Source organism: Diorhabda carinulata, chromosome X (genome assembly GCF_026250575.1).
Source record: "Diorhabda carinulata isolate Delta chromosome X, icDioCari1.1, whole genome shotgun sequence".
NCBI classification, from domain to species: Eukaryota; Metazoa; Arthropoda; class Insecta; order Coleoptera; family Chrysomelidae; genus Diorhabda; species Diorhabda carinulata.
In genome coordinates, this window is record NC_079472.1 from 30,839,987 (window position 1) to 30,853,544 (window position 13,558).

A 13,558-nucleotide genomic window follows, 5' to 3' on the forward strand; every position below is an offset into this window, starting at 1 on the left:
CAAAGGACGTGAATACAGTACAAATCGAGAGTGTGGATAATCGCTCACCAAAATTCGTGTTGACGGCGTTAGGAACGCTTCCTTGAAGTTTAAATCGAGCATCAGATCCAATCAAATCAAATCTTTTAGCAAATAACGAATATATAAAGAAGAAAGAAGATAAAAGACTTTTGAGATGGAAATCGATCGAACAGAAAAAAGATGTGGGGCTCTTTCGTGCTAATTCTACCAAAAAATAAGGGATTTATCTGGAAAAATTTAATAGAAATTTCGATAAAACGTGAAATAAATCTCTATAAAGTACATGGCAACGTTGTAATACAAAAAAATCGGAAAAGGAATGTCGAAATTGTTTTTTCTTCATTTTTAACCTATCATTACCTTGAAACCCCAATCCAGACTCAGCATGAGGCTTTTTGTCACCCCATTGGGAGTTAAAAGACGTGAATATAATATAAATCGAGAGTGTGGATGATCGCTCAGTTCTGGTATACGAAATGCGCGTTATCTCGTACAAAAAGTAGGGGGTTTCAATCCTCGGACAGTTATAGAAAAAATAATTGAGAAAAAAAGATATGGGACTTTTTTGTGCTAATTCTACCAAAAGATGAGGGAGTTATCTGGAAAAATTTGATAGAAATTTCGCTAAAGCTCTATAAAGTACATGGCAACGTTGTAATACAAAAAAATCGGAAGAGGAACGTCGAAATTGTTTTTTCTTCATTTCTAACCTATCATTACCTTGAAACCCCAATACAGACTCAGCTTGAGGCTTTTTATCACCCCGTTTCGAGCCAAAGGGCGTGAATATAGTATTAGTCGAGAGTGTGGATGATCGCTCAGTTCTGGTATACAAAATGGGAGCTATCTCGTACAAAAAGTTATAGACAGTTGTAGAAAAAATAATTTAGAAAAAAAGATGTGGGGCTGTTTTGTGATAATTCTACCAAAAAATAAGGGATTTATCTGGAAAAATTTGATAGAAATTTCGCTAAAACTCTATAAAGTACATGGCAACGTTGTAATGCAAAAAAATCTGAAAAGGATCGTCGTATCAGAAACAGAATTCCAGATTTCAATAATATAGTTCAGATTTTGGGGTTTTTTGATACAAGGAAGTCGAAAAAATATCAGTTGCTCGGAAAATTCATGAAGATCAGATTTTCTGGAAAACTATACATTTGATCCGGAAACTAGCATAATTTTTCGGACAAAAATTGCATGGATTTTCGCATACTTAAAAAAATTTTGTAAAAATTACATGCTTGTAAAAAAGATTCAATATTTGCGAAACTATTCGAGATATCAAATTATTATTAACATTAATCAATTGAGAAATCGAGTATCTAAGTGATTTTCCATAGTGGATTCCTTCAGTTTCAAATTTATAAGAAATATACGGGGCTAAATTTCAAGTTTCTTGATGAATTTACTGATTAGCTTTATTTTAAGAAATGTCTTTATTGCATTCAATAATTTCTATCATATATTAACCACTACAATAAGAAGAGAAAACAATCAAGAAGAATCAACATATACCAAGATAAGTCTATTATTTTGTTGATATAATGAAAAATAACGTTATTTCCATATTTTCATCAAAAAGTTTGTATACACTGTATTACGTAATTAAATTATCATATTTAATAGTACTCCTAATTACCACTCTTCTGGTCTGTCAAAATGAAATAAAAAACTCATAATATATCAGTAAAAACATTCGTTGATAGTCAGGTCAAACGAAGAATTTTTTAAGGTCGATTTCTTTCTATGCAAAGCTTGAGTTTGGATCTTTTCAAAAAATTTGGATCAAAAACATCGTTTCTACTGATTTACAAGCTTTCAACAAAGTCCGGTTTAAACGCCGCAACGCCGATGATGCTAAGACGACTGCCGCGGATCCTAAGACCTCCAACCTTCCATCACTCAGTGCTTCCAACCCGGAGGTTCAGAAAAAACCTGGTAAGAAGCCAAGAATCCTTGATGCTCAGGTTCAAGCCAAATTTCTTTCAGATATATATATGAGAAGAATTGTGGTATTAATTTTCAGGTTAAGTCTAATTTTACCGCACTATGATTTCATTCGCGGAGATGGGAGTATTTAGCATTCATCACGAAAAGTAGACAAACGGGCTTCGGCTCTTACTTTCTACGTGTTTTAATTAATTTTTGTCTGTACTCGTAGTTCGTTCGGCCGTTTTTAATTTCATACGCCGTTAACAATTTCAAATTTATGAATATTTACATTTGATTTTCTAGATGTATTAAAAATTGCTTCGAAGCGTGAATAATCGCGTCTGTCTCATATATAATGGTCGAATGAATAAATACACATCTGCGATAATAAATCCTTACGAATTCGTTGGAAAAGTTGATGACATTATTTATTTATTGTATTAAATATCAACTGAACTCCTAGAAAATCTCATTACCACTCAAATTTGTATCAAGTATCAATACTTTAGGAAAAATTTTGCTTTGAAGTTTGTACATTGTACAAATGTTTTAGACCTTCTTCTACAAACCATTACCAGTTCTTGTAGTAAGCTTTTGTTGAGCATCTCATACATGTCAAAATGTACAAATCAAGGTCATATTAAGACCTATATTTGATAATGTACAACAGCCTTTACTATCAATGAAATCTTCTTGTAGAATCAAAATAGAACAACGAGTTTAAACCCTTCCTGAAATTTAAGATCTCTTTCTGTTCCAAAATATTACAAAGACCCCTTTCAAGTATATTTATATAAGTTCTGTCTAATATTACGAACAACCGTTTTTAAAGGAAAAATATTGTAAAACTACACGGAATTTTGATAGTCATCTATATCAGCGTTGACTGACGACGAGCTTTAGAGGCGGTTAAAAACTCAGAGATTGGCATATGAAAAAAAGCGTTTACAATAAAATAACTGAAATATTAAACGTTATCCACGAGTTGGGAGTTTAGTTTGAACCGAAACCGAATTTGAATGATCATTATCCCGATACAATCTAGAACACGATACGCGATCCAAATCAATGATTGCGATCCTGTGATCACGATTAAGTTTAAAGTAAAATGGTCGAGATGTCGCTGGAGTCCAATTCGTACAACTTCGTCTTCGCTTTCTAAATGTGAGATTTGAATATTTTTCCTAACACACAAATATTTTGTTTCATTATAAATAGAGTAATTATTTGTAAATATTTTTCATCCATCCTGAATGTCATCATCTTCAACATTAACTATAATTCTGTAAGGAGTTTTGGATAAGTGAAATTCTCATTTTTAGAATCACTGTGTAAATCAGTGCCTTTCCTTCTTTAATTTATCAAAAAAGAAGATTTGGTTAGAGCGACTCACGAAAAACTGGGAACCTGTTTGCGAAAATTGGGCAGAAAACTCCAAATATGTAAACAACATTCTGAAGGAAATGGATGTAGTTGAAACATCGAGAAAATCAGCAACCAAATAATCTGAGAAGCAAAAAATTGAACAAAAATCAAATTTTGGTCACTACGATAAAATACTTGACGTCAAACTGTCACGTAGTGTCGAAAGAACGTTTATAGTGATTATTCAGCGCAAATAAAAAAAAGTTTGTACGGATTTTTTGTCTAAAAATATTGTCTTGAAAGAAAACTATGTTGAAAAACATTATTTCGTGGTTAGATTTGAATCTTTTGTACAACCCCCGTAATATTATTGATATAACTCATTAGAATCATGATTTAAAACCCTTTTTGCAATGGATCATAATCAAAATAACCTTAGGTTATATTTGTTTAGAGGTTATAGTTGAAACATCGAGAAAATCAGCAACCAAATAATCTGGAAAGCAAAAAATGGAACAAAAATCAAATTTTGGTCACTACGATAAAATACTTGACGTCAAACTGTCACGTAGTGTCGAAAGAACGTTTATAGTGATTATTCAGCGCAAATAAAAAAAAGTTTGTACGGATTTTTTGTCTAAAAATATTGTCTTGAAAGAAAACTATGTTGAAAAACATTATTTCGTGGTTAGATTTGAATCTTTTGTACAATCCCCGTAATATTATTGATACAACCCATTAGAATCATGATTTAAAACCCTTTTTGCAATGGATCATAATCAAAATAACCTTAGGTTATATTTGTTTAGAGGTTATAGTTGAAACATCGAGAAAATCAGCAACCAAATAATCTGAGAAGCAAAAAATTGAACAAAAATCAAATTTTGGTCACTACGATAAAATACTTGACGTCAAACTGTCACGTAGTGTCGAAAGAACGTTTATAGTGATTATTCAGCGCAAATAAAAAAAAGTTTGTACGGATTTTTTGTCTAAAAATATTGTCTTGAAAGAAAACTATGTTGAAAAACATTATTTCGTGGTTAGATTTGAATCTTTTGTACAACCCCCGTAATATTATTGATATAACTCATTAGAATCATGATTTAAAACCCTTTTTGCAATGGATCATAATCAAAATAACCTTAGGTTATATTTGTTTAGAGGTTATAGTTGAAACATCGAGAAAATCAGCAACCAAATAATCTGAGAAGCAAAAAATTGAACAAAAATCAAATTTTGGTCACTACGATAAAATACTTGACGTCAAACTGTCACGTAGTGTCGAAAGAACGTTTATAGTGATTATTCAGCGCAAATAAAAAAAAGTTTGTACGGATTTTTTGTCTAAAAATATTGTCTGAAAGAAAACTATGTTGAAAAACATTATTTCGTGGTTAGATTTGAATCTTTTGTACAACCCCCGTAATATTATTGATATAACTCATTAGAATCATGATTTAAAACCCTTTTTGCAATGGATCATAATCAAAATAACCTTAGGTTATATTTGTTTAGAGGTTATAGTTGAAACATCGAGAAAATCAGCAACCAAATAATCTGAGAAGCAAAAAATTGAACAAAAATCAAATTTTGGTCACTACGATAAAATACTTGACGTCAAACTGTCACGTAGTGTCGAAAGAACGTTTATAGTGATTATTCAGCGCAAATAAAAAAAAGTTTGTACGGATTTTTTGTCTAAAAATATTGTCTTGAAAGAAAACTATGTTGAAAAACATTATTTCATGGTTAGATTTGAATCTTTTGTACAACCCCCGTAATATTATTGATACAACCCATTGGAATCATGATTTAAAAACCTTTTTGCAATGGATCATAATCAAAATAAAGTTAGGTTATATTTATTTTTAACTATAGATCTAGTTTTCGTTAAGAATACATGATCGGAATAGTAGCCAGGACACATTAATTATTCACAAAAGGGAAAAACCAATATCTTAATGTCGTGGTCAACGTTCTAGGTCTGCTGTTAATAAGTCTGTCTAATACAGAAGTCCATTATCCCAATGACTTTTGGTCCTTGGGGCAATTAACAAGTACATGATCCCAGGGAGTGGAAAGCTTTGGAAATTATGCGAACTAGAATCCAGCTTTCACATTTAATTAATATTTGTATATCGATCTGGAATACTTAAACGACCTCCTTGACAAAAGAAGAATTGATAAAACATCTTTGGAAATAAGCAGAACACAACATCATGAAAAGAAAACAAAAATTGCAAACCTGTTGATCTTAAAATCATTTCGCAATCAAAATCAAACTTTTGAACGCACACTGATTTAATACTAATACTAATCAGTATTAAATCAGTTGGTGTAGCATGAAATTCAGACGTCATCGATCTGTTGATTCGGTGGCAACTTAAATCACGCGTCTCTCAAAAGGTTCCATGGACGAAAGGTGCTTCCACAACACAAGTTTTTAACTTCAACAAGTTAGAAGTAATCCGTTCTAGTAAAATTATTTATTAATATTGTGTTTCTCGGAACTAAATTCGTTATTTTAAAAAGCAAACATACACTCGAGTAGTTTGAGTAGTGCCTGCTGTAAGAAGTTACAGATATTGATCTTAAACTTCTGTAAATTGAGAAAAAGGTGCCTTGGTAGGTGATTCCATAAGCTAACACTTCTCCAAAGAAAGGAGTTTCCATAAATTGACGTCTGTAGACGAACTTGGTGTTCATGATGGAGTAGATCTTGGAATAACTGCTCTAGGTTGCAGTATCAGTAAAAGAGAGTTAGATCCTTAGATGTTTCTTCTATGCTCTAAGCTGTTCAAGTTTCTGGTCAGCTTCTGGGTATGTTTGGGGGCAGATCTACAAATGTGCGAGCCTTATTCCAAAGCTGGACGAATTTGAAGAAGAACCTTAGACTGAATAATTTTGGTAGGTGATATCAGTCACTTTTGAGGTTAGTTTAGTTGTTAATTATAATTCTGAAGACCATCAATACAAAAATTTTGATATTACTAGTTTTTCGACGTTGTAGCTAAGATTTAAAGTCAAATTTTGCTATTAATAATATATTTTCGAAATCTTATCAAACATCGAATTCATCAAACTTCATATATACATTGCGTATTATTTAAATTCGAGGATTATAGGCGGATTCTCCCGTATTAATATGGATTATGTGACGTTCCATCTACTTCGCTGCCCAAACAGCAATCAAGTGACTCCCAACGGTGAATAAGGTGAGTTTAAAAAACTCAGTAATGAAGTCTCTGTTTGCAAGTAGATCCCTAGTCTTGTTGGTATTCATCGGACACGAGTAATCAAGCTCAAATAACTTTTGGCATACTCAAATTTAGTCCAGTTCTTCAATGTACTTTCACAAAAATAAACATATGGAGTTGTTTGTATTCTAATTGCCTCAATTTCAATTGTTCTAATTGAAAGAGTTTAATGATGTTTGATGTGCAGATAAATTTGGATAACCGATGATATTCCCGAAGGTTTCGATAGGAATTTTTACACCAAGGAAAGAAACTCAAATGAAGAAAACACTAGTCCAAATTTTTGGTTCAATGATAACCAAGTCAACTCAAAGATCTTCAACCACTCGACAAATTCCTTCAGCACTTTTCGACAAAGAAACTCAAGATGATACAGAAAAGAATGATCCCAAAAATAAGAATTTCTTTGTTTTGCAACACATCTGAACATCATTTAACCACTTAGCTTTAATTGAACGACTTAGAGACATACATCTATAGCAAAAACACCAGCAGAACTAAGTTTGAGTTTGAAGCGATGAAATCTCTTACCCAAAGGTCACTGTGATTTAAGCTCTCGGTATCAACCCCAAACAACCCCAAACAAGGTTTTGGTCAGCTCAAAGATCCTCAACCACACGACCAATTCCTTTAGCGTATTCGGGCGAAGAAACTGAAGATAATACAGAACACAATGATCTCAAAAATAAGGATTTTCTTTGTTTTGCAACTCATCTGAACCTTATTTAACCACTCAGCTTTAATTGAACAACATACATCTATCGGAAACACCAGCAGAATTTCCAAGTTTGAGTTTCAAGCGATGAAATCTCTTAGCCAAAGGTCACTGTGATTTAAGCTCTTGGTATCAATCCCAAACAAGGTTTTGGTCCACTGATAACCAGGTCAGCTCAAAGTTCCTCAACTACACGACCAAATCCTTCAGCGCTTTTAGAGGAAAAAACTGTAGATGATGCAGAAAACAATGACACCAAAAATAAGTATTTCCTTTATTTGAAACTCATCTGAACCTCATTTATCTACTCAGCTTTAATTGAACTAGATTTTGGTCCACTGATAACCAGATGAACTCAAAGACCACACCACACGATTTTTTTCTTCCTTCAGCGCTTTTGTATGAAGAAACTGAAGATGATACAGAAAACAAAGATTTCAAAAATAAGCCTACGAAGAGTTTGGCCATCCAGGTAAACTTTCACTCCATCTAACATCCGTTAAATAACATCTTGATGGGGTTATAGTGGAAAAATAAAACTTGACTAAAATATTATTGATGTTTATTTGTTTTTTGATTGGCCTATCGCCGCAAATATATCCGTACTCCTCTCTATCCAACTCCAGTTGAATTTCTCCAATCCTGTCTCCGTAGAGAATTGAAATTGTGCGAGGACGACGATGGCAGCAAGTGGGAAATTGTGAATTGGATTGTTAACGTAGAGATCATGTTACAGACTTGTTATTTTATAATTTTATAAACCAAAAACTTTTGGTTTTGAAAAATGCGTCAAAATTAAACATGATTCACGAATAGAACACAAAATTCGTTTTAGTAAAAAGTAGAATCAAGTCCCATAGGAAAAGCTGAGGAAAGATAAGCGACTATGCAATCAATTCCAAGTTTTGAATCTTTGACTGTTCAAAAAGGTTTTTGATTGAACTGATGTGTGGAGAATGATTCGTCATCTGCGATTGGTTTTTTCGAAAACTTCTGGCGAACAAATACTGATGTACCCTCGTTGCTTTAATGGAACGCTGGCCAAATGTCAAGTTTCCGGAAAGACAGGCGACCATTTGCTTCTAAGTGTTTCGTGCACGAACGACCTTTGTGGACAATATCAGTTTAGGCATACCATCGATGTTTTCTGGCCCCAGATGGTGCTTCATCACCAAAAGTCGAAGCGAGTTGATGATTCCACGCAAAATCATTGAAGAAAATACCTTTCCAGAATTGCACCAGATAAATTATCCTCTCCATGATATCTTGAATCTTGGTAATGTGGATATGAATCATTCCTTAATGTAGATTTTATCTCCGTACTAAAATGACGTTACCTGTAATTTTTCAGTAGATATTTGAAAATATCAAGTTCGTTTCCTTGTTGTTTTAGAAACATTGATGTTTTTTTATTTCTAAAATCCGATGCGCAAACTAAATTCGGAATTACGATCACGTCAAGTCTAAGAACAATATTTACGTGGAACATCAAAATAAAGCTTGAAAAGTCTCCAATAAAAATCCTCGGAGGACCTTCAGGACACATCAAGAATGTTTGGCAAGCCGTTATTCAGATTAGCGACCCTTCGAAGATCAAGAGGGACCAGTCAAACGAGCGACAACTTGACAAACGAGCGACGTTTTCAAAAAGTATGCATCTAGTGGCCGCTGACTCGGGACGCATAGCAAATAGTCTGTCATCAAGTGTTTATTCGGAATCGCAGGAGGCGGAAAAGTGGTTAAGGTGATGAAGATGTGCGCTACCGTGATTTTTCATTTTTTTATTATCAACACAGCCATGAATTCCTACTACATATATGTGGATATACGAGGTACATCCTATATATCAAAAATATAAATATATAAAATCTACTTGCCACCTCTTATATTTAAAATTTTGATAATTTGAAATTCATCCATTCTTAAAAGGAGAAAAAAACTACTTTCCTGGCTAATACCGCGACGAATATCGAATTACACTCCCTATGAAGAACGTTTCGACGTTATTACGTCTGATCAGAGTGGTATAACAAACACCCGTTCGGAGTAGATTCCGAAATGAAAACAGAATCAGAATTGTTTTTATTTCTCAACATACACACCTTTTAAAGCTATGCTCTAACCTTCTCAATCCTTCTAATTAAGAGTTGGCATGTTTCTTCTTGAAATAATCGACTACATATGAGATAACTTCCTCGTCTGATAAAAATATTTCAACTAGACGGTTAAGAAACAGGAGGGGGGACGAAATCAGGTGAATACGATGGGTGATTAACCGATTCGTAGACCAAAGTCTTGGAAATTACTGTGTAAGGAAGGTATGTTGTCCTGAAGGAAAAAATCTTTATCTAGCGATGTTTCGTTTAGTAAATAAAGCAATAATAATAAAGTTAACTATTCCTTTCGTATATTGGAAGAAAATTTTGTAAAAATCAAGTCAAAATCATATGCGCTACCATTTAAATTTTTTTTTTATTTTGCAACTAAAGAAGAAATGAGTAGGTAGAAAATATTTCAATAAAAAGGAGCTTATGCCTTATTCTGTTTCAAAAATATACGAAAAGACGAATTACGGAAACTATTATAAAAAATTCGCCTTAAACAAAATGAAACTCATTTTTTTTTGAGCAGTATAATAAAAAATAAAAGTTAAAAAGATATTTGACAAACTTAACAGCGAATATAAAAGATTATATCCCCAGAAATTTACTTTGATGTAATCACTTGAGTATAAGTAGGTAGAGGACGATTTAGAATACATTCCGAGGTTTTATTAAAGTTCTCGTAAGTTGATAACCACATAAAAGTTAAAGTATTTTTGATCTCACCAAAACAAAAAAAAATTGATTGATCATATCAATTGGCATTAATATCGATTCGTAATATAATTATTTGCCCTAACCTAACTTTTCGTTGGCCAAACTAAATAATTTATCGTACTTTGTTGAACCAAAATAATAAATTAACCGAAATTTTCGTTTGCTTTTGGAATATCACCCCATTAAAATGACAAATTTCTGAAAGCTTCCCATTAAACAGTTCACAAATTACTGAATTATTAATTAATTTTGCGCGTTAATGTGTTTAATTTATCAGAGAGACGATGCAGTTCATTTTCAACGGTGACCATATGGAAAATTCACTGTCTCTCTCTCGCTACGGGTTACGTTATTATTTATTGCTACGCCCCTACCTGTGATTCTAATGACGGGTCATTAAGTTGAAATTTAATACTTTACGTTTTGGACTAATTAAGTCATTTATGTGGAATTACACTTGTTGCGAAAGAAAAAATCTCTGCAACCAAAGATTTTGTCTAATTTTCAGTAATGTTGCAACTAAAACTTTATATTATAATCATTTTATCATTGAATCATCTTGAAATTATTGATACCAGATTGAATTCGTTTCCTCCCTTGGCAATAATAACAGCTTTCAATCGCTTGTTCACTGATCAAATAAGATAGATAGAGGACGATTTAGAATACAATCCTCGTCGAAAGAAGAAACGAGTAGTTAGAACAGATTTGAATAAAAAGGTACTTATGCTCTGTTTGTTCCACAAATATACATAAAATACAGATTTACATGAAAATTATTATAAAAAAACCGCTTTAAACAAAAGGAAACTCATTTTTGTGAGCACTATAATTAAAAAAATAAAGTTAAAAAGATATTTAAGCTAGTTACTAGCGAATAATATAACCACGAATTTACTAAAATTTACTTTGATTTAAACACTTGAGTGTAGGTAGATAGAGGACGATTTAGAATACATTCCGAGGTTTTATTCCCTCGTCGATAGACGATGTAGCAGGTTTCCTGGTGATCCGGTTCTCCAGTCAAATGACTGACGATATGGAATAATGCAACTGCAGCTGTACCTGCCCTCCCCCCATTTAAATGAAGAAAAAAACCAAAAAGAAATTCAAAAAACCACAAAAATATGTATCCCCAAATCCCTAGAGCTCTCTTCTGGCCAATGGTAGTTCGCTTCACCTCTTTTCCAGCGTTGCAGAGGAGCAGCTCCTATATCAGCGCTAACCTCCCTCCTATAAAAACGAATCTTTCTCTCTCTTGTGACATAATTTTTGAAATCATCAACGAGAATGAGATCCGTTGTGATATTTCAATTTAAAAAAAAATGTAGTCATTTAAAAATTTCTCGAAAGCATTCTCAGCTCATTCAAATGAGAATAAGAGTAATAGAATTATTTCGTTCATAATTCCGAGAGATCCCATCCGGAAATGATGGGATTTAACGGTCCAGTTAATGGGTGTATTGAAGTGCCCATCCGTGCGTTGACGGCATTTATGGAAAATGGCATTAACTCAGATCCAAACGCATAAAATTGCGTGCGTGTTACATTCCGATAACGAGAAATTCTAGTTTAATAATCTCCTTCATTAATCAAACTATTTATAAAATGATTTTATCCAATTATAAATATCCCTGTACATAATACTTCCATTGAGAAGCGTTTACAACAATGATAACAATTTCCTATTACATTGTCGACAGTTTCTATTTCTAAATCAACAAATTCATCACATAGTTTCCTCCCCAATAATTTAGACAAACACGTCTCCTATTCTGTAGTTAGACAACAATCCGTACTCGAGATACTGGCTAATATTCTTGCCACTGAAGGGTACTCAAGTTCACCAGACTGCGGTCTGTCCATCCACGACTTCACACCCCGACTTGTGGTTAGTTAAATTACTGAAATTTCCCCGAGGTTGATCACTACTTTTATCAATTATTAAATACATGAATCGATGTAAATAATGACAAACTTATTTCAATCCATGTGCAGTGATATTTGGCAACATCGAGATCAGTATAAAAATCTGTTAGTTAATACAAATCGAGATATTAAATAATTGAATTACAAGTTTAATAATCATGTTTTTACTTTGTATCAATCTATTTTTTTACCCTATCCTATTAAATCGTTGATGTGTTGTATTTTCGATAATCGTCAGTCATTCTAGTTTATATTTTTTGTGATACAAACAAGGGATCTTTACGATCAATTACCAACACTCTTTATTATCGAAACTCATGTTTTTACTAGGCAATTATTTTTTTATAACTAACCTTCCAACTTTCTCGTACAAAAAAAATGGAAAGGTTGTAAAAAAATATATATTATAGCGAGTACATAAATCAATATAATCTAAAATTCGATTTTTTACGACCTTTTTTCGAAAAAAATGCAAGCTGAGTATATAAAACCACTAAAATTTAGTATATATCAGTTTGTTACCGCCATTTTTGTGCGTATATGTTGACAAACAAATTGTAAAACTTGATATAAAACTTACCAGTAAACTTAAAAAGAAATCAATATATTTATCATCTAATTTTTCGTTCACACAATAAACTTTATCACTTCACTTTTAATATTTAAATTGTTTTTAAGTAATTTATCGTCCATTAATATAAAACAGAATACTACAACTCCAACAAACTTATAACCTTTCCGTTGACGTGAAATGATTTCTACTTTATCGACGTGGAGCGTGGTAAAATTCAAATATAATTTGGATACGAATTCTGTATCTCTTATAATCGGTTTTCTCATTTATGAATTTCGAACTAAGGTAATTGTCCTATGGCGATAAACGACGAGTCTATTATAATCCATCCTTAAATTCGCAATTCGCGTTATATCGAATTTACGACATTAAGCCTATTCATAATTCTCTCACATGTAAAGTTAGCTGTGTGTATTTTATTACCGTGAGCCCAAAGGATTCCGATCCAAGTCGAAATAATCAAGTAATTAAATAGGATCAAGCTCATCTAATGACTTATTTCGCACTTATACAGGATGTCATAACAAACGTTCTGTTAAAAGAAGCGAGCTATATCATCTATTATTTTCGTGAAAGGGATTATCCACCCTATGAATGACCCCTTAGAAATTTTATGGCGTCATTAAAAGAGTGACTAAGATACCCTTTAGATTACGAGAGCACAAAGCGAAAGATGATAACTTATTGTCCCATAAATGTCCAGTAGATTCAGTGAATATTCTACTACAACCAAATGCGTTTCTATTACCAAAATATGTCTAAGGAACCGATGGGTGGGAACTTCATTAGTACGGGAGCTTGTTAACAATTTGTATTCACTAAAGTTTTTAAAGTAAGATTCTGGATATTATACAGTATGTCCATTTAATTAATAAGACAATTTTTTTAATATTAGTTTTTAGTAATATTCGAGGTATTTATAAAAATGGAGAAAATTCAG